This window comes from Artibeus jamaicensis, unplaced genomic scaffold, assembly GCF_021234435.1.
Source record: "Artibeus jamaicensis isolate MK-2021 breed Jamaican fruit bat unplaced genomic scaffold, CSHL_Jam_final contig_64, whole genome shotgun sequence".
Lineage (NCBI taxonomy): Eukaryota > Metazoa > Chordata > Mammalia > Chiroptera > Phyllostomidae > Artibeus > Artibeus jamaicensis.
In genome coordinates this window covers 599,603-625,785 of record NW_026521911.1, presented here as the reverse complement: position 1 = coordinate 625,785, position 26,183 = coordinate 599,603, and the positions used below count along the sequence as shown (strand labels likewise).

Sequence of the window (26,183 nt, the reverse complement as noted above, 5' to 3'; positions counted from 1 at the left end):
TTTTTTGAACTCTTGTTTCTTCATTCTTTTCTGTTTGGTCATTTTTTTCTTCCTTTCGGTCCATTCCCTTGATTTGAGTCCCAGTTTCCTTTACATAACTATTGGTTTCCTGTGCATTTCCCTTCATTTCAATTAGTTTAGCCTTCATTTGTTCCTCTAATTCGTGACTAAAATCAACCAGTTCTGTGAGCATCCTGATCACCAGTGTTTTAAAGTGTGCATCTGAAAGTTTGGCTATTTCTTGGTCGCTTAGAAGTATTGGTTCTGGGGCTTTGAGCTATTCTTGAGCCATAATGTTTTGGTCTGTTCACACCTATTATGTATGAGGGGCGGAGCCTTAGGTGTTGCTTACTGGGGTGGGGCCACCGAGGTTGCTGGGTTGTGATGCTGTATGTGGGGGCAGGGTTAGAGAGGGGCAATGGCATTTGTTCTGCTCTCTCTCAGATTTCTGTCCCTTGCCACTTCCCATAAGCCAATTGGGCCCTTCTGGTGCTGGTTCCTGGGTGTGTGGGCTTGTGTACCCTCCAGGACCCTGTGGGTCTCTCCAATGAACTCTCCCAGCACCTCGACCCCAAAAGTGTTTCCAGTTGGTGCTTTCAGGGTCTAATTCCTGTCGCTGGGGCTGTAGAGTGAGTGGTCTGTCTCACTGTTTGCTCCTTCGCTTGGTTTATCTACGCTCAAATGTGTGACCATGGTCATCCAGCTGCCCTGCGCCCTCACTGGGTCCGCTTGTTGCCACCCTGAGCCTTGTATCCACCAACCGCTGCTTGCACTCCTGGGTTGATCAGGCTGAACTTTCCTGCCTTACCTGCTCCGCCGCTGACTCTGCCCCTCTTACTGATCTGGCTGAATGGTTCCTTGTTGTCAGGCTTTTGTCAGTTCAATTTTCTGTGTTTTGGCTGTGTGTTTGTTACTAAAACTTTGTTGTGTTTAAACTTGGTTGTGTGAGAAGGTACAGTGTTTCCATCTATGCCTCCATCTTGGCTGGAAGTTCGTTATATCCAGTGTTTTGAACTCTGCATCTGATAGATTGCCTATCTCCATTTTGTTTAATTTTTTTTTCTGTAGTTTTGATCTATTCTTTCATTTGGGCCATATTTCTTTGTCTCTTCATTTTATAGCCTCTCTGTTTTCTTTCTATGTATTAGATAGAGCTGCTTTGACTCTGTGTCTTGGTAGTGTAGCTTAATGTAGTAGGTATCCTTTAGGGTCCAGTATACAGCTTCAAGGGAATAGTGTTTTTAAATGTGTTATCTAGTATAGTTTCTTTCATTAGCTCAGTCACCTAGAGGTAGTGGTTTCCTGATTTTGTTTCTAGAGGGCAAGGCTTAAGCAGTGGGATCAGGACTCCACCCTTAGTCATTTCACCTCTCCAGGCATTTGGCCAGAAATCTAAAACTTCATGAAACACCCTGTTTATGTACACTTCCTACTTGAGCTCCAAACTTGTAAAAAAAAAAATCTTTAGTAAGACTTGGGGTAGGAGGGTGTTCCAAGGGACCTAGCAGGAAGTCACAGGAACGCTGAGCTACAGCTAAGCCTGAATAATGAGACAGTTAATAATAATAATAGTTATGATAAAAACAAATGTATATTAGATACTTATATGTTAGGTACAACCATGTGTTTATCTTATTTAATTCTCACAACAATGAGATATATATTGTTTCACTTTATAAATGAGTATTCTAAAGTCACAATTGGTGGAAGTGGGACTCAACCTAATTAGAAATTTTATGTTCTAATTCCAAAGCCTATGTTTTTAACTGCACTGTGCTGCATCCCCAGTGATACGGTTATATGCTTATATTCTGTGGGCCAGGCTCTTTGGGAGGAAGGAGATGTGCTTACAGGCTGTCTCTTCCTTATCATGTGTGAGAGTTATTTATTTTTGCAATGCCTGCTGAGTGCTAGGCACTGTTCAGACTAGGGCTACAAAATTTTATTAATTAATAATTTTATTTTATTAAATAAAAAAGGTAGTATAACATAGAGTTAAGAGCATTGAGCAAGATCCAGAATCATGGCTTCATTTCTTACTCGCTTTGTGACCTTGGACAGTTATTCAACTGTTCTTAAATCAATTTAGGAACAGTTCAGGAACAAATGGAAGTTCTTACAACAGTGCTTGGTTTAGAGTGAGTGCTCAGTAACGTCAGCTATTATATTATTTCTAAATTGAGGGCTGATAAATTTATCAGGCTGTGGGAATACAGTGGTAAACAGGATCATCTCAATCCTGTCCTTACAGAGTTTAAAATGTAGTGAGGAAGACAGATTTTTAAACAAATGGTTAGAAATATGATGAGTACAATGAAGAAGTGCAGAGTGCTGTGGGTGCCTGCAGCAGAGGTACCTAACACTGTCTGAGGGCTCAGGATTTCCTGAGTAAATGTCAAAGGAGGGACCTCAAGTAGAAAATGAACAAGCAAACTCTGGGGCCTGACTGGATGGGTTCAAATATTGGCTTTACCACTTATTAGCTGTGCCACTTAAGGCAAGTTACATAATTGTCCTGTACCTTTAACTGAATAATGAGGGTAATAATAGTATGTATTTCACGAGGTAGTTATGATGATTAATAAGCAGTGTTTGTAAAGTGCTTAGGGTAAGACCTGGTACGTAAAAAGTATTCTATATATATGTTAAATATATAAATATATGTTAAACAGATGAAACACATTCTTTAAAAACATAAATCTTGGTATTCCTCTTTTTAAAACCTTTTATTAACTGGTACTATCTTGTACTCTAAAGTCCAGTTTCTTTAAAATGGCATGCAAATAGGGTGATCATATTTTCCTGGTATAGTCCTTGTTTACAATATTTTTCTCATTCTCTCTTACTCCAAGAAGTTACCCAGTTTAGACCATAAATTACATGGTGATCCTTCATATGAAGCTTTTCATGATCTGAACCACTTTGTAGTTCTCCAGTCTCATCTTTTGATTTCTTCTATTAGTACCTAACCTCAGTGTTTCTGTGAACTAGTCATTTCACAAAGGCACATTTTTTCATTTCCGAGCCTTTGCCTATGCTGTTCCCTCTGCTTGGAATAACCTCTCAGTTTCTTCTGCATCTTTCTTTCTCTACCACTGTCCTCTTGGCATATACTTATTTATTCTTTTTTTTTTAAGATTTCATTTATTTATTTTTAGAAAAGGGGAAAGGAGGGAGAAAGGGGGGGAGAAACATTGATGTGCAAGAGATACATCTATCAGTTGTCTCTCACATGCCACCAGCTGGGAACCTAGCCGGCAACCCAGGTGTATGATCTGACTGGGATCGAACCACTGGCCAGCACTCAATCCACTGAGCCATACCAGCCAGCCTCACCAGCCAGGGTCATTCTTCAAGATATATACCTCAGTTATCTTTTCTATGAAGACTTGGCCTTGCATGCCTAACCGTGTTGTTCAAATCAAAGTTCTTAGAACAGTGCCTGGTTTTCTTTTTTAGTGCCATTGCTGTAATTGGTATAGCTCTTCATTATGATTCTTATCACTGTTGTTTACACTTTTATGTCCTCCCACTAGATTGTGACTTGCTAGAGGAAAAGGACCAAGTGTTCTTTATTTCATTTTTAAAAAGTTTTCAGTTATGACATACAATAAAATGAATGACACGCTTGATGAATTTTTGCATATGTCTATACTCATGTAACTACCACCCAAATCAAGTTAGAGACACATTTTTGTATCTCCCATATCTAGCATAGAGGTTGGTAAACATTTGCTGTAATGGTCCAGATAGTATTGGATTGGCCAGAAAGTTTGCTTTTTTCCTGTAAGATGGCTCTAGTAGCAGTTTAACTTCATTCAATTTTGTTAGCTGTCATATCAGTGTGTATTAGAAAGAAACATCAAAATTGGTGAGTTTTTGTGTAGTCATTTTAATATTGAAGATGGAATAAAATATGCAACATTTTTGGTGTATTATGCTTTATTATTTTAAAGAAAGGTAAAACTGCAACTAAAATGCAGAAAGCAATCTGTGCAGTGTACAGAGAAGATGCTGTGACTGATTAAATGTGTCAAAAGTGCAAAGTTTCATGCTGGAGATTTGTTGCTGGATGATACTCAATGGTCAGGTAGACCAGTTGAAGTTGATAGTGATCAAATCAAGATGTTTTGAGAACAATCAGTGTTATACCTCATGGGAGATAGCCAACACACTCAAAATACCCAAATCAATGAAGTTATTGGTGAAAATAACTTTACATTTCACATAACTAAAATTTCACATTTTCATCTGAAAATGAAAAACGCGTCCTTTATTTTACAGGAAAAACTATACGGACTTTTTGGCCAACCTGATAAATCTTTTAGGCTTGATGGGCCATATGTTTTTTGTTGAAGTGGCAGGTTGTTGTAGGAGAGCAGTCATAGACAGCATATAAGTCAACATGCATGGCTGTGTTCCAATAAAACTTTATTTGCAAAAACAGGTATTGGGGAGGTATGGTCTGAGAGCCACAGTTTGCTGATCCCTTGTCTATCACAGTGCCTAAGGACAAAATAGAAATTCAGTAAATGTTTGTTGAATTGTGGACAGAGACCTTGAATCCAGAAACCCCTTTTCTGATTTGCTAGCAGTGGAGCAGCTTGTATCTCCAGAACAGGGCTATGCAACTCCAGAAGCAGGTAGTCTTTTCACAAGTTGTTTGTGTTCATTAGAGAATAAAAATGTCATCCCTTCCAGCACAATTTTGGTGGCCTTCTCTGTGGAACCTTAGGGATCCATGAAAGCGATAAAGTCGTGTACTCATATGAATTTTTTTAGGCTTTGGACTGTCATTTATTTTACCCTTGGTACCTAGCTACCATGGATTCTTGAACGGGGATGCTTAGTTAACATTTGTTTTTGAATGGTTAAATGAATTTAAGTTGCTTTTAGTATTTCACCACAACAAAAGTGTCTTATTTTTTTTTGGTTTCAGTTATGCCAGTTCTGTGTGGTAACACGAATTTGCTCATGCTGATTGGCGCTTTGACTGGCAGTTGATGGAATCATAGGGTGTAAACCTATCCAGTTAGTGAGTGACCTTGGATATAGGTATGCCAAAATAAGCAACTGGTAGCAGGGCCCTGTGCTTGAATGTCTACATGTTTACTTTCACTTTCTTGCTCCTTGGCATCAAATCCAAGATGGTGAAGCATGTGACTTCACAATATTATTACTAAGCTTTGATTATTATAGATAGTTGGTTAAAACCTGGGTCAGCATTTTGCAAAGAAAAAGTAGTGATAATAAACATAGCTGAAAATGATGAATTGTTTCTCAGTAAGTATACTTTGTTTATAGACAGAATCATTCAAAAGATGAAGGACTGTGAAAAGAAAATAAAGTGTTGATAAAAAGGATAGACCCCATTATTTCTGAGTCAGGAGTAGGTAGTTAAACTCTGCCATTAACCCTAAACTTCTTTTCCCTAATGGTTTGTTCTGCTCACAGAGCCTCTCATTATTATCATTATTATTTTTTTGTCATTTGGGACTAGTAATTTAGAGACCTAGATCCTAGGCTAAGGGCAATTTTCAGTAATCTCTAGGGTACTTTCCCATTACCTACCCCTACTCCCACACACCTCTACATGCGCGCGCGCACACACACACACACAGACACACACACAGACACACACACACACACACACACACACACACACACACTGTAGCTGGTTAGGCACTCAGGGGTTGCCCACTGAATGAATCTTAGTTCCTGCTGCCTCTCTTGTCTTCATGAATATTTATATGTGTTTGCTGATGCTTGGAAGGAGTTGGCATGAAGTTTGGGGTGGAGTAGGGCTTGAGTAACTTTACTGTCAGAAATAAAAGACAGTTGTCTCTTCAGTGGTTCTAATAATAATCATAAAAGAGGTCTGTCTGGAAAAAGTCCAGCCATTGTTAATATAAAGAGAATGGTTTGTGCAACATAGGTGTACCCTGGCAGCCAAGAAGAATGATCTGGAATGAGCATGCATGAACAATGATGACTTCATTGTACTAGTCAGTAGGAGCCATAGATGCATTGAGTTAGCATGTGTACTGTACCTTGCATTCAAAATGACTGAGGGAGTAGAGCAACGAATGTGCATCAGATTTATCATTAAGCTTGAATATTCCTCCACTGAAACTATTAGGATGATTCACATCACAGCTGCAGCTGTGGGCAACTGGTGATTGGCAGCTTCATCACAACAATGCATGCACTCGTGGATCATGTCTCGTGCAGAGTTTTTTGGTGATACATCAAATCATCCAGGTGACTCGGCCCCTCCCCACAGCCCAGATTTGGTGCCCTGGGACTTCTGGCTTTTCCCAAAACTAATATCACCTTTGAAAGGGAAGAGATTTCAGACTATTGATGAGATTTAGGAAAATATGATGGGATAGCTGATGGTGAGTGGGAGAACTCTGTGAGGTCCCAAGGTACCTACTTTGAGGAGGACTGAGGTATCATTGTCCTATGTATAATATTTCCTGTATCTTCTCCAATGAATGTCTTTATTTTTCATAGTACATGGCTGGATACTTTCTGGGCAGACTTTTAGTATATAAAAGATTTCAATCCCTTATTTTATTTGATTCATTGCTATCCTGATGATACCTCTATTTGCATAAGAGTTACCCTCAGAGCTGAGATTTACAGCCAGGTTCTCTTACTCAGGTTTCTGTATTCCTTCCAGTGCAGCAGTGGTTTTCAAACTGTTTCCAGGTATCCTAGGGTTTTCTGGAGGTGCCTCAGGAGTTGAGTCATTGGGAAGAGCTGTAGGCTTTTCTCACAGGTCTCAACCATAACCCCTCCACACTTAAGCTAATTTGTAACTAAAAAAAGAAAAGAAAATAAGGACTCTAGTTTATTATGGAAATTTTTAAACATATTTATAACTAGAGAGGAGGGCAACATAATGAACCCCCATGTTGAGGTAAGAATGTCCAAACCTGTACAAAACTTTCATAAGATTTTATTAGGGTTTATTTGAGCCAAATAGAGAACACTTCTGGAAGCAAGATCTCAACAGATTGAGAAAATGCCCTGGAGAATAACAGTTTTGCGGTTTCTTTTAAAGTAAGGCTGGGGTTGGTTTACAAAACAGTTAAGATTAAGTGTCCTCTTAATGGGTGTATGCCTTTGAGGGGTATTACTTCTGGTATTTCTAAAGACGCAGAAGAACAATGCAAAGGGCTTGCTTACAAACCTTTAACTAAAGAAGTATAGATCTGGGGCATGACGACCCACCATTACTGCCCAGTTCGGAATTTGTGATCAGATCACCCTGTGAGGTTACTTTTGGTTAGATTTATTACAGAGCCCCTTTTTCCTGCACACATATGTGCCTGTTATGCCCCATCTGCAATTATACACTCATGGACAATCTTATCAGTCTTGTTTCATCTTTACCCTTTTACCCACTTGGGTTATTTTAAAGCAAATTCCAAACATATTTCACTTATGAATATTATAGCATATAATTCTAAAAGAACCGTATTTGAAAGCATAATCAAAATATCATTATCATGCCTAAAAATGTAATAACAATCCCTTAATATTATCAACTAACCAGTATTTAAATTTCATGTAATGACTCAGAAAAAAGATTTTTTTTTTACCCCAAAGACTTTATTTTTTTACTTTTAGAGAGAGGGGAAGGGAGGGGGAAAGTGAGGGAGAGAAACATCAATGTGTGAGAAATATAGGTTGCCTCTCACAAGGCCCCCAGCCGGACACCTGGTCCGCAACCCAGTCATGTGCCCTGACTGGTAAATGAATCGGCAACCTTTCAGTTCACGGGCCAACACTCAGTCCCCTGAGCCTCACCAGCCAGAGCAGAAAAGATTTTTTAAGTTGATTTTTCTATATCAGTATCCAAAGAAAGTCCACACATTTGTTGATCTAAATCTTGCTCTTCTAATTCATAGTTTATACTTCTTTTTTTTTCCCTTGCTATTTTATGTTGAAGAAACTGGGTCATTTGTCCTGAAGAGTTTCCCACTTTCTGGATTTGTATGATTATCTCTGTGGTGGCATTTAACATGTTTCTATATCATCTATATTTTTTATAAATTGGATCTAGAAGATTGATCAGATTCAGGTTCAATTTCTTTTTTCTTTTTTGTTTCTGAAAGGATGTTGAACCATATCTGATTCTTCTTCTTCTCTCTCTCTCTCTGACTGGGCTACATGGCTTTATTAGAGAAAACCAGGATTACAAAGGACTTATGAGTTGACATTGGAGCCCTTCTTCTGGTGAAAGGTGGGCACAATATTAACAAAATGCAATATCCTGTACCCACTGCTTGGCCCGACCAGTTGTCTTCTTTTTCTCCTGTTTGGTCACCTTGGGGGTCTGACCTCTTACTTCCCCAGTGTGGCCATGTACTTTACCTCTAAGCATGTGACTGGCTACTTCCAGAGTGGCAGAGTGGTCAGAGTCTCCACCCCATACTGGACCAGGGTAGCCTCATCCTTTAGGGGCATGCCTGCCTGGAATACAACTCAGTCTTCTGAAGCGATGCCCTCCAATGAAGCTACATGAGCCTTGATCTGGGCTACTGTCTCCTGGTTGGTTACCTCAGGGTGTGTAGCTCTGGGACATGGACAAAAAGCTGCATGTCAGTGACTGAACCTCAGCCTCTGCCCTGATTTTCTCTCTTTTTGTATTAATTATTTTTCTTTTATTGATTCTAGAAAGAAGGGAAGGGAGGGAGAAAGAGAGGGAGAGAAACATGGATATGACAGAGAGACATTATCTGGTTGCCTCCTGCACATGGCTGGACAGAGGACTGAACCCGCATCTCAGGCATGTGTCTGGACTGGGAATTGAACCCATGACCTTTAAGTTTGCAGGATGATGCCCAATCAACTGAGCCACACTGGCCACACTGTTTTTGTATTTTTCAGTTTGGTGAGTGGTTCAGATATCTATCTGATCTACTCATTAAAATATTTCCCATCAGCTTTTTGCCTAATGATTTTTAGAAGCCATTGATTTTTATTATTCCATTGGAGACCTAATTAGATATTTAGAATGCTAATTAGATTTGACTTGAACTACATTTGAAAAAGAGGATTATACTATTTAAAAATAAAGTTTGAAAACTGTTGGACTGTAGCTTTTCTCTAAGAGCACCAATTAGGATAGGAACCAGAAACTGTTAAGTGGGGACACTGACTATAATGAACATGTAAGACTTTTTAAGCCTTTACTTCCTCATGGGTGTTGCTTTTGGCCTACATTCTTTCCCAACCCAACAGTTTAAGCCCTTTCAACACAAAGGGCCTATATTTTTTAACTTTTGAAGGTTGGAGATGGATAGACTTTCTTACCCAAAAGCCCAGCAGTCTTAGGGGAAGGGGCCCCAAAGGGTGCAGTGAGAGTTCTGCTTCAATGAACAGAGGAAGTGGTTAAGTTTCCTGGGGCCTATTCAGCCTGAAGAAGATTCTGCAGTGTAGCCTTTAGGAGCATCTAAGGCTAGATACTCCCAACTGAGAATGAGAGGACCAGTTTCGTATCCCCCTTAGGGGACTCCCAGGTCTGTCCAAAGGGTCTGGCTGGTTGGGCTTTAGTTGTGTCACATCTGATATCTTCCAGGCCGAGTCCCGGTTACTGTGTTTAGGCCCAGCTCTTAGTATGCTCCTAACCCCAGGACAGTTTGAAGGCTCCTTGTTTTGGCTCTGTTCTAACGAAGGCCCAGGGTGGTGGGAACCTCTCAGCAGTAGTTTTGGCTGATTCATGGATGGCAATACCTTATGTTACTCACTCTGGCCAAGAAAAGAGCTGCTGTGGAGCACTTGGTGTTCTCTAGCCTTTGTGGAGGTCACAGGCAGACAGGGCAGGGGAGCAAGGCCTTAATTAGCCCGGGACTGCTGGAGCAAAGCCACCTGTCAGTGTCTTACCTCGGCTCCTCAGTTGTACTGGTTTCTTCTCCTAGTGACAGTGCAAATACCCCGTCCTTTTATAGCCTTTAGGTCTCTGAGAGATCACTGTTTCATGAGTTTAAAGACATTTATATGCAGTGTGGTTCAAGTCTGATTTTAAAAGCCAGATAAGGGAATGATGAAAATTCTTTCTGTCTGTACAGTGCTTTTTAAGTGCTCAAGCACATTTTATTTCATTTGTTCTGAACCAATAGTTCTGTGAGGTGCAGATGAAACTGAAGCCCAGAAAGGAGAAATATTTAACTAAGTATTTAACTAGTCTGCATGACCAGACTAGTGCTTTTCCCACCAATATATGTAGCACAAAGGGAAAGGAGGAGGATGGTGAATAAAATTGAATAACTTTTATGTACCAGGCAATACTAGGTACAAGGGTTCTAAGAAAGTATAAGATTTAGTCATTTCTGCCCTCATGGCACTCATAATTCGGTGATGCTCACTGCTATGATAGAGAGAATGGGGACATAAAATAGAGAGAGAGATAGGGGCAGTGAAAGCTCAGAGGGGTCTCCTAATATTGGAGGTAGGGGACATTGTCAGGGAAGGCTTCCCAGAGAAGTTGACATCTCAACTAGTCTAATGATGAAGAACAAGCTCTGGGGTCAGTCATCCTGGGTCCCATCAGTGGCTAATAATACTTTGGGCAAGTTACTTAACCTCTCTGAGCCTACTTCCTTGTCTATAACATGTAGGCTGTTGTGAAAACCAAGATGAAATAATCCATGTTGAACCTTTAGCAGGTTGCCTGACCCATAATAAGCTCTCATTAGTTATTAACCATTATGATTATTGTCTAACCTGTGTTTCTCCCATATTCAGCTCAAGCGGGGACAAATGAAGTCACACTTTTTTTTTCGGAACTCTAATCAATAAAGTGAGAGTTTAAGTGATTTTAGAAATAGTCCTTTCAGGTCTAAGATTCTGTCCAAGTCAAAACTGCCAAGTTACTTGTTTCCAGGAGGGCAGCTGTCAGGTAACTTTGTCCTTGGTGGTAACCCAACCTGGCCTGTGCTCCCTAAAGCCATCTGGAAATGCTACATCTGATAAAGGCCTCTCTTTCCTCTATTTCATTGGACTGGCTGGAAGCTGCCATGAGGGCAGAGATTACTAAACCTTTCACTTTCCTTGTGTCCCTTGTACCTAACATTGCGTCTGCAGCTCTGTAAATATGTTTTAGAATAACAACGGTCAAGGAATATAGTATGATGATAGATACACAGGCTTTTAAGTCAAATTGATTTAGATCTGAATCTAGGCTAACCTTCCCCTAAACTTATTATGATGGAGAAAGAAATGTAATTTTAGTGGTCCAAGTAGTTTAGGCATTCTCTCCTACTTTAGGGTTCTGTCCATTGTGGAGTAACTGGAATAAAACAGTACCTTTATACATTTGTACAGTGTACTCTTTTAAAATAGGTGTTTGTCAGAATACCACTATCATATGAAGAGACAGTGGCTATTATTCTATAAAATACCATTGAAATCAACCATGGAAAAGCTGGGGGAGGTGGGAGGGAACAATGGGGGGGAAGGGTTTTCAGGAACAACTATAAAGGACACATGGACGAAACCAAGGGTATGGTGGAAGCAAGGGAGGGAGGTGGGTTTGGCTGGGGTAGGGGAGGAGTGGTGGGAGGTAAATGCAGACAACTGTAATTGAACAACAAGAAAATAATTTTAAAAAAGAAAAGCTGGGAATCTTTAGTATAAGGATATATATGCAGGGCTTCCTATATGTTTTTTAATCATGCAATCCCTGCTGCCCCACCGCTGGAGAACGTCTATTTACATTTTATAAGACATGGGACACGATTAGGTAAATGAGTACAAAGTGGCTCCCTACATTTCTGTTAGTAGGTCTTGGAGAAGTAATACGGCAAGCTGTTCTCTGGCTGGATGGTACCTCCAGGCTCCCCTTTTCACAGACTGGGTTGTTGTTGCAGAAACCTGCTGATCTTGATTAATCCACCAGTCCTTGGGTATGTCCCAGGCTTAATGGTAGGAGATTTAGCTAATCATGGCTTTGTAGTTGTCCTAGTCTTCTGCTTCTGGAGTGGGAGGTAAATGCCCTGCTTTGAGTGAATAATGCTCAGTTCTATTGGAGAACTCTCTGTCTGCACTATTCTTAGTTGCAGCTGGTCCAGAAATGGGTGGGGACATTTTTAGTCTCACTCAGTATTTTAGTCTTATGGAGTTCTAGGTTCTAGTCCTCATTCTGCTTTGGGTGAAGTACTTTTGCCGTCTCAACTGTGGTTTTCTCATTTAAAGATGAAGTTGGGCCCTGGCTGGTGTAGCTCGGTGGATTGAGCTTTAGTTTGTGAACCGAAAGGTTGCTGGTACCATTCCTCGTCAGGGCACATACCTGAGTTGCAGGCCAGGTCTCCAGTTGGGGGTGAGTGAGAGGCAACCATTTGATGTTTATCTCCCTCTCTTTCTCCCTTCCTTCCCCTCTCTCTAAAAAAAATAATAAAATAAAATCTTAAGAAAAAAAAAAAGAACATCCTGACTGTGGTTGGACACTCCCTTTGTATTAACTGTCTCAGGAAAAAATAAAAGAAAAAAGAAAAAAAAGATTAAGTTGGGTTAGATTGATTGCATTCAGTAAATATTTATTAAACATTTGCTATGATCCATTCACTGTTCTATGGTAATGGGGATGTAGTGATGGAAAAACAGACATTGCTTCATGGAACTTAATCTAGTAGAGATGATTAGGTGATATGAGTGTAGAAGTGTATATTACAGATTAAGACTTTAGTAATTAAGGAAAAGCAGATACTTGTATGAGTCACTGTAGTTTGGCAGGCTTCCTGGAGATGTGACTTAATTAGTCTCTTGAACTCTTTTTAAGGTTTCTGTAGTGCAAAATCTCAGGGAAGCATTTGGATTGTGAAAATGACCTGAGTGCAGGTAGGAGTGAGTATAGAGAATAGAACGCTCAAGACAAGCACCTACGGGCACTCTGCTGAGGGGGCTATTTCTGGGGCCGCTGAAGGTAGCATTGCCAGGGAGAATTTGCAGCTAAGGACAGAGGGAGGCACTGGGCAGTAGGGGATTTGGTATTATGGGTAGAGTGAGAGAATCATAAGTGATGAAGTCAGAAGTGAAAGGACTGAGCTGGTGAATTGTATAATGTGAAATGGGTCAGAACAATAGTTCATATCTCAGGCTATGAATGACAGAGGGACTTGAAACCTTAATATGTTTATATATAATTTACTAAGTTCTTATATGTGCCAGGCACTGTTCTTAGCATTTTTAATGCTAAACTTATTAATTCTTCTAAAAATTATTTAATTCTTCTTATTAGCATATTTAATCTTTATACCAGTCCTAAGATAGTAGTTACATTTATTTTCCTATTTTACAGGGGAGAAAACTGAGGCCCAGAGAACTTAACTTGCTCATACTCACAAGGTTAATAAATGGTGGGATTAAGGCCTGGCTGATATGTTTCTGGAGTCCTTGCTCTTAATCCCCATGTTACTGAGTTTTAGTCAGTGAGAAGCCATCATAGATTTCTGGCAAGCGAAGCAACTTTTTGTAAGTAGTGTGGTACAGGGCAGTTTCCAAAGGTGGGGAATTGAAGGCAATGAGACAAGCCACAGGTTGTTGTAGTAATATTACCAGTTACTTTTGAAGGTATATAAAGATCTTGAAGTTATTTCACAAATTACTTCCTGAGATGGACCTAGCAGTTCCCAGCCCTACCTATAATTACAGTCCATTTGAGAAATTATTTTCCAAAGAATTTTGATCTACAGAACGTTCTCCTATTCCTATTGAACAGGCTGTTCCAGGCAGAGGAGCCCAGGAGTCAGGTCAGAAACACCTCTTCTGGGGTCAGAGTCCATGCAGCATCTGGAAGCATTTGTAAGAGGGGAAGTTCATTTATTAAGACTTCCTGTTGCCATTAGAGTTTGTACTCCTGATTTGGGGTGGGATGGGGTGGGGAAGCGTAACCCCTGTCACAACTGATAGTCTGTCTGGTTGCTCATTTTGAGAGACTGGGCGAGTGAACAGGGGTACAGAGATGTGACAGACATAGTCCCTGACCTTACCTTGAGCAACCACAGATTACTGAGTAGATAAGCACACACACAAGTACTACAATAGAGGGACACAGCAAATGTTCTGGGAGAAAAAGGAAGGAGGGTCTAAATGCTTATCAAGGGAGAGTCAAGGAAGGCTTTAAAGATGTTTAAGCTAGATCTTTAACAATGACCAGAAGTGTGCTAGGCAGAGAGGATCCTGGAATGCATTTTAGGTAGCTCGAGTGTGGAGGTGCATGACATATTCAGGGAGTGGTGAGTTGTTCCTTGTGCTGGACTATTGGGCTGCTCTGGAGGGGTCCTGAATGGTAAAGAGCTTAAATTCTATTGGAGTTGAGCTTTACGTATGTCGATAATGTGTTTAGGAGTCTTATAATGGATAGATTAAAACTAGAGGCAGGGAGCCCTGGCTGGTGTAGCTCAGTGGATTGAATGTGGACCTGCAAACCAGATGATTGCAGTTCAATTCCCAGTCAGGGCACATGCCTGGGTTGTGGGCCAGTCCTCAGCAGGGGATGCATGAGAGGCAACCATGCACTGATATTTCTCTCCCTCTCTCCTTCCCTTCCCCTCTAAACATAAATGAATAAAATCTTAAAAACAAAATAAAGCAAAAACTAGAGGCAGGAGAGCCAGCTGAAAAACTTACATAGCAAATGATTAAGCTGGAACAAGGGCAGTGGTCATGCAGGTTGATTTAAATTGTGTGACTGAAGGGTGAGTGAGGAAGTATTAGGTGGCTGGGTATTATTGTGACTGTTAACACCTGGAATACAGGCTGGAGAGCTGGTTTGAGGAGGTTAATGTTGGTTTTGGGATGCCTGTGGATGACATGGTAGAAAATATTTGGTACTTGTGAGAGAAAAAAGTTTTGGAGCTCCTGAGAGAGGTAGGAACATAGATGTGGGAATGATGACTTCTAAGTGAGAGTGGAAACCAGGGAAATAGTTGAAGTCACTTGAGTAAAATTCATAAAATGGGGAAAGAAAGGCGATTGACAATAGAACCCAGAGGAACTCTGGTATGTGTAGACAGTAAAGTTAGGGAAGGAATCTGAGAAGAAGAAATCAGGTAGGAGAAAGTACTGTCAGGCACGATGCCAGCAATGAGAATGACAGTGTCTACTGCTTTACAGAACAATCAGGGTAAACGCAGAAATGAAGACTACGAGTCATTGGTGACCTGGTGATGTCAGTATTAGTGGAGGAGTGAGGACAGAAGGTAGTCTGCTGTGGCTTAGGGAGTGAATATGAGGTGAGGACAAAGATTCAGTAAATATAGACTTCTCTTCTGAGAAATACAATGTTAAGAAAGGAAAGAGAGTAATAGTTTGAAGAGAAACCAGGGGAGGCAGGTTCAAAGATTTTGTTTTTTCAAAGTTGGGAGACAGGAGTGGTATAGTTTAAGGGAGAGCGAGAGAAATGTAGTTAGCTAAGGTGCTGTGCCTTTCTGAATACTTCATGTTATTGTGAAAGTCCTAAACTGTGGTGTTGTGCTAAAGCCTGCAATCACTAGGAAGAGTATGGGGTAGATGGGAGAGACTGACAATAATAATAATTAGTGACAGCACCATAAATTGAGTAATCTGTGTATGTGAGGAGTTTTCTAGGTACATCTAAACTCATTAGGCACAATTCTAATGCTTATCACAACTCCCAGAAGTCAGTATTGTCACCATTTTCCAGATGTAGAAACTGAGAAGTTAAGAAACATATAGCTAGTTAGGGGTGGAGCCAAAGTTTCATCTCAGGTCTCTGTGAAACTATAAGGTTTTCCTTTTCTACTCTACAGTTTTGTCTTTTCCATTAGGAGCTCAATGTTGAGACTCTAAAAAAGGCTGTGGAAGCGGGTAGGAATGGATGGCCCAGAGGAATAGAATAGTAGCGTTCTGGAACTGGTCCTAGTCTGGAAAGAATGTGACAGTCTCTGGGATGAAGGAGAAAGGTCTTGGTCTGGCTTTGCTTTTCCTTCTCTCTGCTTAGCCAGTTGCTTTGGTGACTGCAGGCTTTCACTTTATTTTTCTCCATCTTTCTGTGACTTCCTACCAGGCTTCTGGGGTCCCAGCACCTGCCTATTACTGACTGTTTACCAAGCAGAAATAATCAACCTCCAAGCCCCTTTGGGGACTTACCGTTTTTGACAAGCTACCTGTGAGGAATTGCTGAGCTGTGGGTTGGCACTCTCTTTGGCACAGGGCACATGGTAGGCTTCTCCCTGAGAAATGTTTTTATTTGAATTGAATAATTTTGGATCAGTGGCAAGAGCAAGACACTAAAAATTAAAAGACACGATTTCCAGAGTAAGTGATTAACTAGGTTACCTTGGGCAAGATACTTCACTCTTGCATATTTACTTGGTATAAGATAGGGACAGGAAATACTCATCCCTGTATTTCACCTACCTGGCAGGCACCTGGCCTGACTGAATAGGTGTCCTGAGTAAATTTATTTATGGAGCAAGTTAACCTACTCATCTATTAAATGAGGGAATTGGATCATTTGATTTCTAAAAGTCATTCCAATTTGAAAGTGTATTGTTCTATGAGGATTTATATGCTTTAGTGATGAAATGATAAGTACCATCACTTATTTAGCACTTACTGTTTGCCAGGCACTGTGCAAGTCTCTTTGCATATTTACCTAGACGATTGTTTTTTGCATAAATTAACCCCTGTATTATAGGCCAGCAATGTTTCAAATTGTGGAGGACCTTCTACTGGTATTTTAATTCCTTCAGTCTTCTGATGGCTGACTTTACTGTGATGGCAGAAGTGTGTTGTAGGTCCATGTACCACCAGCTACTGTTTTCATGCAGGAACCACAGTATCAGATCCCCATAGCTTGTTTCTTCAGCTTGGTTTTGTACAGAAGGAGCAAGTGTACTTGGTGCGCTTGGCTGATTTCAATTTTCTTCATTATTTCCTGAGGGAGGCGCCATATGGCTCCCATGTTTATGACGATTCTGATCTTCTTGGTGCATTTAGCCATGTGGCTGAAAACTAGGTTGGAACTCAGAGAAGTGATGTTTTCTTAATTTTAAAATTATGTATGTGTCCTTTTAAAATATTATGGTCCCTTGGGCAATAGAAGATAGTACCTGTGTCTGTTTACTGTTGTGGCAATAATGCTAAACACAGTCCTGGGTGTGTAACAGAAGCTTAATAAGTATTTATTGAACAAATGCATGAGTGTGTATCTTATCATTACAACTATCCTAATATAGGTAATGTTAGCCCCATTTTACAGATAAGAAAGTTGAGGTTCAAAGGTCATAGAACTAGTAAGTGGCAAAGATGGAGGATTCAAACCCTATCTAACTCTAAAATTGGTGCCTTTACCACTTAACACCACAATGCCTTCACTTATCTGATGTTTTAATTGAAAATTTGGGTAGAAAGGAGAGAGTTGAAAGATTGGGGATGGGGTTTGAGGCTGGGCACTGAGATTTAAGTATACATGGTAAGTATACATAGTTGGCAAATATCTCTAGCACCTTAAGAAAACAGAGTAGTTATTATAGCAATTACTATTCATTGGGTACCTCATTTATTCAGTAATAAATAAATTACATTTAATAGCCACTTTTATAGTTTTAATTATCATCTGTTCATTGACAACTCTGAAGTTTGTGTTTCTAGCTCAAAATTCTCTGAACTTTAGAGTTGTATATCCAACCTCTTAATTTATATTTTGGGTGTCTAATTGGCATTTTAAATTTAACAAGTTCACACTTACATTCATCCTGTCAGCAAATCCTATTGGTTGTACCTTTGAAACACATCCAAAATTCAGACACTTTTCATAGCCTCTACTCCTTACTGCTTTGATCTGAGCTATCATTTTCTCATTTTCTTAACCGGTTTTCCTGCTTTTGCCCTTGCCTACTTACAGTTCGTGCTGAACAGAGGAACCAGAGCAAGCTTTTCAAAATGTAAATCCAGTTTTATAGCTCTTCCAACCAGAATTGTTTAGTGGCTTCCCATCGCTCTCAGAGAAAAAGCCGACGTCCTTAGAGTGACTTGGCTCCCAGTTACCTGGCTTATCCTCAGCTCCTCTCCATCTGCTCACCCTGCCCCACTGCTTCCTCACTCCTCTTTGAATAAGATGTGCTCTTGCCTCAAGGCCTTTGCATTTGTTTTTCCCTCTTTCTCCTAACTTTCAATTATGGATCATTTTCTTACTTCAGATCTTTGGGTCAAATGTCATCCTCTCAGCAGCCCCTATTAATCATTCTATTTAAAAATAGTAACCTCTCCCCCTTAGCACACCTCAAGTTGTATTTTCTACTTTTTTTTCCTTTAGAGCATTTGTCACACTCTGACATATTTACTTGTCAGGTCCTCTACCTTGCCCCCCACTCCCTGTTATTTCTGTAAGAGCAGTGATTTTTCTTCTTTGTCGAATCCTCATTGCCTAAAATACTGACTGACACATAGCATGTGATTAGTAAATATTTGTTGAAGGAAATATTTTGGGCCAGGTCACTGCTAGATTATATATATACATATAACCTATAATCTATATGTAATATATAATCTGATATATAATCTAATATATATATCTTTATTTTTTACTTTTCTTTCCAACATTGTAAGATATCACTGTTATTTCATTTTACCAAGATTGAATGGCTGGAAGATAATAAAGCCTAGATCTGTTCCACTTATACATTGCCAAGCAAGCCCAAATAAAATGTTATAGAATGACAGAGTTTAAACATTATTACTTTGCTGCACAATGGAGTGTGTAAAACACAGGCCTAGATACCAGAAGAAAGGCAAAAATTTGAATGTCCTAAACTGGGTATTGTTCGTTCACTCACATGGGAACACACTGATACTTGTGATGCTGCTGCAGCTGGCCACCTAAGACACCTGGAAAAAGGCCTTCTTTGTGTGAGATCTTCCGGTGTACCCCTTGACACATCCTCGGCTTGTATACACACAAGGTCAGAAGAATTTTGTGATGATTTGGAAATTTTTCTCTTCCATTCTCCAGGAAAGACTTTCTTTTCCTAGTTTGGAATATCACCGGGGTTACTTTGGGCCAATTGCTTCACATCACTTTTCTTTCCTTAGGTTTAATGTCAGGCAAGATCAGTGTACATGCCATCTCTAGGTTATACATAGTGTTACTTTCTCAGTGGTATGGTGATTGGGAAGGTGTAGGTCAGAGATGTTCCCAAAGTAAGATGAGGTTGGGGTCAGAGATATCTTCAGGATCAAATGAGGCTGGGTTCAGATGCCATCCGAACAAGGATGCCATTCTGTCAGAAGAGAAGGTAAAGAAGAGTAAGATCAGGATCCAACCCTAAGTCCTAAGTCCCAATTACCAGTAATTTATTTTCATTCTTTTATTGTGGTAAAATACACATAACAAAGTTTTAAACATTGTAATGAGTTTTTTAAACATACAGTTCAATAGTATTAAATACATTCATAATGTTGTCCAACCATTCTACCACCATCCATTTTCATAACTCTTTTTGTCTTATAAAACTGAAACTCTATATCCATTTTAACAATAATGCCCCATTCCTCTTCTCCTGCCGCCAGCCCTGGCAGCCACCATGCTTTTCTGTCTCAATGATTTTAACTACTTTAAAACCAGGAACAGGCACTTTAGAGGCCCTGGGCTTATAAGAGGCTCATACAGAGGTATCAGAAGCAGATGTAATCAGGGTGAGTAATATGACAGAAGTAGAGGAGAGGAGTTGGGAAAGGTCATCCTATGTGTGATATGGTCAATGACGTATCCAGGGATCAGTGTACATGGTCCAGTCCCCAGGGTACAATGAGACGAGGATGAGAGCTGTTCCCAGGGAATAATGAAAATAGGACAAGAACTTTCCCCAGGGTAAGATAAGTCTGGGGGAAAAGTATATGGGAGTGACACCACCATTCCCAGGGTGAGAGGAAGAAAATAGCATGTTTGAGCCGTCACATGTAGCAAGGGAAACGTAATGAGAGGAAAGAATTTTACGGCAACATGTTTTGGAGGTGAGCTAGGGAAACAAGTAAATGACTGATTTTAGAGAGCCTCATGTGTAATGTTAAGGATTCAGGAGACTTTATTCCTTGGGCAATGCAGGGCCACTGAAAAGTTTTGTATAAGGAATAGACATAGTGAAATTTGCTTCTGACCACCATGTCCTGTGTTCCCAAGGGAGCTGAGGTCAGGAAAGGCTAGAAAAAAGAGTATGGCAATCTAGGGACTCAAGGCAAATATCTGCCAAAGCCACAAGTATCTGCATATTAGCCTGAGCAGGTGCCTGGGGATTGGGTGGAGCTTGACCTCAGTGAAATCACAGTTTTCTTGGACCTTGTCGAAAACCAAGAACCTCAGTGGTTGCCCAGCATTGTGAATGTAATAAATGTCACAGAACTTTTACTTTAAAATGGTTAATTTTTTGTTGTGTGAATTTTACCTCAATAAAACAAGCTTAAAAACAAAACCAGCCCTGGCTGGTGTAGCTCAGTGGATTGAGCACGGGCCTGAGAACCACATGATCGCCCTTTGATTCCCAGTCGGGGCAGGCACATGCCTGGGTTGCAGGCCAGTTCCCAGCAGGGGACTAATGAGAGGCAACCATACATTGATTTAAAAAAACAAAACAAAAAAAACAAAAAACAAATAAAACTAAGACCCTCGTCCTGCCTTAATCTTTGTAGGAGTTGGCCTGAGGTTCTCTTACTGGCTTCCTTTTCTGCAAGGGCTTGGCTTATGGGTGGTAGCACTGGAGAGTCAAGGTAGTCACTAGGCGTAGCAACAGGGATGTGAGCCCAAAGCTCTCTTTTTGTCCATCCTTTCTGTTGGCCACCAGAGTCATCTTTCCAACAGGTCAATCTAACCATGGCTCTTACCTGCTCAGAAGTCTCTGTTGCTTTTCAAGTCCTCAATTATAAAATTGAGGCTTTTGATTGAATCTAGTGTTCATAGCATTTTATGATCTGGCTCCCATACATTGTCTTTTCAGCAAACCTTTCTCTCTCTGATTCATTTATTATTTATTTATTTATTTATTATTTTATTGAATTTATTGGGGTGACAATGGTTCATAAAATTATATAGGTTTCAGGTGTACAGTTCTATAATCTGTGTGTTGTATTGTGTTGTATTGTGTGTTCACCGTCCCAAGTCAATTCTCCTTCCATCACCATATATTCCCCCTTTATCCTCTCTTACTCCCCTCCACTCTCTCTGTATTTTTAAACATTATTTTACTGTTGTTCAATTACAGTTGTCTGCATTTACCCCCACCACTCTCTCCCCACCCCAGCCAAACCTCCTTCCCTCTCTCCCTTGCACCTCCCCGTTTGGTTTTGTCCATGTGTCCTTTATAGTTGCTCCTGAATCCCCCCACCCAATTATCCCCTCCCTTCTGGTTACTGTCAGATTTTTCTTAATTTCAATGTTTCTGATTATATTTTGCTTGCTTGTTTGTTTTGTTTATTAGGTTCCAGTTAAAGGTGAGATAATATGGTATTTGACCCTTACCACCTGGCTTATTTCATTTAGCATAATGCTTTCTAGTTCCAGCCATGCTGTTGCAAAGGGTAGGAGCTCCTTTTTTTCCTCTCTGTTGCAGAGTATTCCACTGTGTAAATGTACCATTGTTTTTTATCTACTCATTCACCGATGGGCACTTAGGTTGCTTCCAGCACTTGGCTGTAAATTGTGCTGCTATGAACATTGTGTTGAATTGGTGTTTCAGGGTTCTTAGGATATAATCCTAGCAGTGGAATGCTGGGTCAAAATGCAGTTCTTTTTTAGTTTTCTGAGGAAATTCCATACTATTTTACACAGTGGCTGCACCAGTCTGCATTCCCACCAACAGTGCTCTAGGGTTCCCTTTTCTCCACATCCTCTCCAACTCTTGTTTGTTGATTTGTTTATGATGGCCTTCCTCACCAGTGGGAAGTGGTATCTCATTGTGGTTTTAATTTGCCTGATTAGTGATGCTGAGCATCTTTTCATATGCCTCTGAGCCCTCTGTATGTCCTCCTTGGAGAACTGTCTGTTCAAGTCTTTTTCCCATTTTTTAATTGAGTTGTCTTTCTGGAGTGGAGTTGTGTGAGTTCTTTATATATTTTGGAGATCAAACCCTTGTCTGAGTTATCATTGGCAAATATCACTCCTATTCAGCATAGTATTGGAAATCCTAGCCACAGCAATCAGACAAGAAAAAGGAATAAAAGGCATCCAAATTGGAAAGGAGGAAGCAAAACTGTCATTGTTTGCAGATGGCATGATAGTGTATATAGAAGATCCTATAGACTCGACCAAAAACTACTCGGCCTAATAAGTGAATTTGGCAAAACAGAGGGATACAAAGTCAGTATTGAGCAGTCAAGGCATTTTGTACACAAACAACGAAATATCAGAAACAGAAATCAGGAAAAAATTCCATTTGATATAGCAAGAAGAAAAATGAAGTACCTAGTAATAAACCTAATCAAGGATGCAAAAGACCTGTACTCATAAAACCACTCTCTCTCTGTATTTTTTCTCATGTTTTCCATTTTACTTTCTACCTTTTATATCTGGCAGACTCCTCATCCTTCAATATTGAGTTCCAGTATCACCACTGTTGTTCTTCTATTATACATTATATGTTTCTCTGTTCATTATTTCAGTTTTTGTGATGGCTTTGGGTATGATAGCCACACAGATTGAATGTGTTTTTTAAAAAGTAGGCCTGCTTTTGTTTTTTCTGTACTCCTGACCCACTATTGCACAGAGACAGCTTTTTTTTTTTTTGGAGAAACTCTTATTTCTACATTATAAATACTTACCACAAAAGGCAAATAATAGGCTATGTTGGTATCAGTCAATGTAGTGAGGCTAACAGGGGCATCAATTCATAATGGTCTTACTCTTCTTTTCTTTTCTTTTCACCCTAGCTAGAAGTTCCACAGAACAATGTCTGCAAACCTCAGGATAGCTGGGCTTGGGAATAGGTTCTTTGTAAAATAAGACAAATAGTTAAAAAAATAGAAAATATTTAAAGTGAGTATAGCACAGATTGTTAGTTGTCTTTGCTGATTTCACTCTCTCATTCTTTCATTAATGATAGAACACTTCAGTTTTCGTGGGGCCCATGGCTGCCCAACCTCCTTTGCAACCAACTGTGGCCACAAATCTAAGTTCTAAACAATAGCATCTAAATGAAAGTGGTATGTCTACCACTTTTGGGTCATAGCTTAGAAAGAGTGGATGAGTGCTTCTCTTGCCCTTTTCTCCTTCCTACTCTCTGGCAGATTGTATGAGGTACAACATTGTTTTTGGTATCACAGATGGAAGCATCCTGTTGAGTGAGGATAGCAAAGTTCCACTCAGTCCTTGACTGCTAACTGCTCCAATGTTGTTTGAGAGAGAAATACAGTGTCTTTGGTTTAATCTTTTCTGTGTGGGGTTCTCATAGTTATAGCAGCTTGACCTGTACCCTCAGCAATGCAGGGAGCTGTTGGGTTGCTGCAGCATCAAGTTGCTTTTTGCTGCTGTTCCTGGAGGTCTCTCTTAGAATGCTCACTGAGTTTCTGACCATTTCTTGCCTTGCCTCACTTCTCTTCTTAGCGCTAAGTCTAGCTACTGAGGTGATACCCTGAATTTTCTTGTGTACTTTAAAAGATATTTATTGAGATAAAAATCATATAACATAAAAATTAACCATTTTAAATGGAACAATTCAGTGGCATTAGTACCTTTACAATTTGTACAACTTCTATCTAGTTCCAAAACATTTCCATCACTCCAAAGTAAAGCACCTTACCTATTAAGCATTTTCTTCCCATTCCCTCCACCCTGGCAGCCATGAGTCTGCATTCTGTGTCCATAGATTTATCTGTTCTCGATATTTCATATTAATAGATTCATATAATATGTGACCTTTGGGGTATAGCTTCTTTAATTAGCATAATATTTTATAGGTTTATCCACATTATAGAATGTGTCAGTACATCATTCTTTTTATTTATTTATTATTTTTTAATTTTATTATTGGTACTATTACCGATATCCTCCATCTTCTCCCCCTTTGCCCTGCTCCACCCAGTCCCTCCGCACCCAACCCTTTACCACGTTGTTGTCTGTGTCCGTGGGCTGTGCATATGTGCATATATGTCCTTTGGCTGGTCTCTTTCAGTTCCCCTTCCAGCTTCCCAACCCCCACACCTGAGATCTGTCAGTCTGTTCCATGTATCCATGTCTCTGGTCATAATTTTTTTGTCAGTTTATTTTGTTCATTAGATTCCACATATGAGTAAGATCATATGGTATTTGTCTTTCTATGACTGGCTTATCTTGCTTAGCATAATAATCTCCAGGTCCATCCATGTCGTAGCAAAGGGTAAGAATTTCTTCTTTTTTATATAGCTGTGTAGTATTTCATTGTGTAAATGTACCACATCTTTTTTATCCACTTACCTACCACTGGGTACTTGGGCTATTTCCAGATCTTGGCGATTGTAAATAACACTGCTATTAACATAGGTGTGCATATATTCTTTCTGATTGGTGTTTCAGGATTCTTAGGCTATAGTTCCAGAAGTGGGATCTCTTGGTCAAACAGCAGTTCTATTTTTAATTTTTCTTATCCTTTTTTTAAAGAAGATTTCATTTATTTATTTTTAGAGAGAGGGGAAGGGAAGGAGAAAGAGGGATAGAAATATCAATGTGTGGTTGCCTCTTGGGGACCTGGCCCGCAACCCAGGCATGAGCCTCGATTGAGAATCAAACTGGCAATAGTTTGGTTCACCATCCATGCTCAATTCACTGAGCTACCCTAGCCAGGGCCCATTTTTAATTTTTCCACAGTGGCTGCACAAATTCAAATTCCCACCAGCAGCACACAAGGGTTCCCTTTTCTGAACATCTTCGCCAGCACTTGTTCCTTATTGATTAATTGATGATAGCCATTTTGGCAGATGTGAGGTGATACTTCATTGTAGTTTTAATTTGCATTTCTTTGATGATTAGTGACATTTAGCATTTTTCATATGTCTGTTTGGCCAACTGTATGTCTTCTTTGGAGAAGTGTCTATTTCAGGTCCTTTGCTTACTTTTTATTGATTGTTTGTCTTCCTGGTGTTGAGTTTTATAAGTTCTTTATATATTTTGGAAATTAAACCCTTATCAGATGTATCATTGGCAAATATGTTCCTCCATACAGTGGGTTTCCTTTTCATTTTGCTGAGTACATCACTTTTTTAAAAAAGTTTTAAAAATTGTGGTAAAATGTACAAGATAAAATTTGCCACTTTATTTATTTATTTTCAATTATAGTTTACATTCCATATTATTTTGTGTTAGTCTCAGGTATATAGCATAGTGGTTAGACAATCATATACTTTACAAAGTGTGTCCCCAACATTTCCACTACCTACCTGATACCATACATAGTTATTACAATATTACTGACTATATTTCTTATGCTGTACTTTACATCCCATGACTATTGTTGAAATGACTATTTTGTAGCCATTTTAACCATTTTAAGAGTAGAACTCAGTGGCACTTACTACATTCACAGTGTTAGGCAACCATCACCACTACCTTATTTCCAAAACCTTTTTCAACAACCCAAATAGAAACTCCGTATCCATTAAGCAATACCTCCCATTTTCCCCTCCCCCTAGCTGCTGTTAAAATCTAATCTACTTTCTGCCTCCATAAATTGCTTGTTCTAGATATTTCATATGAGTGGAATTGTGTGATATTTTTCCTTTTTCTATTTATTGATTTTATGTGACAGAGAGAGGAAGGGAGAGAGAGAAACACTGATTTGTTGTTCCACTTATTTATGCGTTCATTGGTTGCTTCTTGTCATGTGTCTTGACTGGGGATCAAACCCGCAACTTGGCATATCCAGATGACACTCTAACCAACTGAGCTACCCTACTAGGGCCAATATTTTTTCTTTTGTGTCTTGCTTATTTTACTTAGCATAATGTTCATAGATTTATCCATGTTGTAGTATGTAGCAGAAAACTTCATTTCTTTTCATAGCCAGAAAATATGTACATATACACATGTGCACTTTTATTATACAGTAGTTTTTAATTTTTTGGCAACCCAATTATCTATTTTTTTTCTTTTATTGCTCATGCCTTTGGTGTCATGTAAGAATCTTTTCAGTCCAAGATAATGAAGATTACCCCTATGTCTTCTTCTGTGGTTTTAGCTCTTATATTTA

General features: G+C 39.7%; 1 protein-coding gene and 2 pseudogenes across 2 annotated transcripts in view; 1 reads left to right on the top strand and 2 right to left on the bottom strand.

Moving 5' to 3' along the window:
* STIM1 (stromal interaction molecule 1) overlaps positions 1 to 26,183 on the top strand; it is a 186,056-nt gene that overhangs the window by 38,354 nt on the left and 121,519 nt on the right. The gene's annotated exons all lie outside the window — the stretch shown is intronic.
* On the bottom strand, positions 8,218 to 8,612 carry LOC119042106 (ubiquitin-like protein FUBI; annotated as a pseudogene).
* LOC119042107 (60S ribosomal protein L37a-like) lies at positions 16,704 to 16,978 on the bottom strand (annotated as a pseudogene).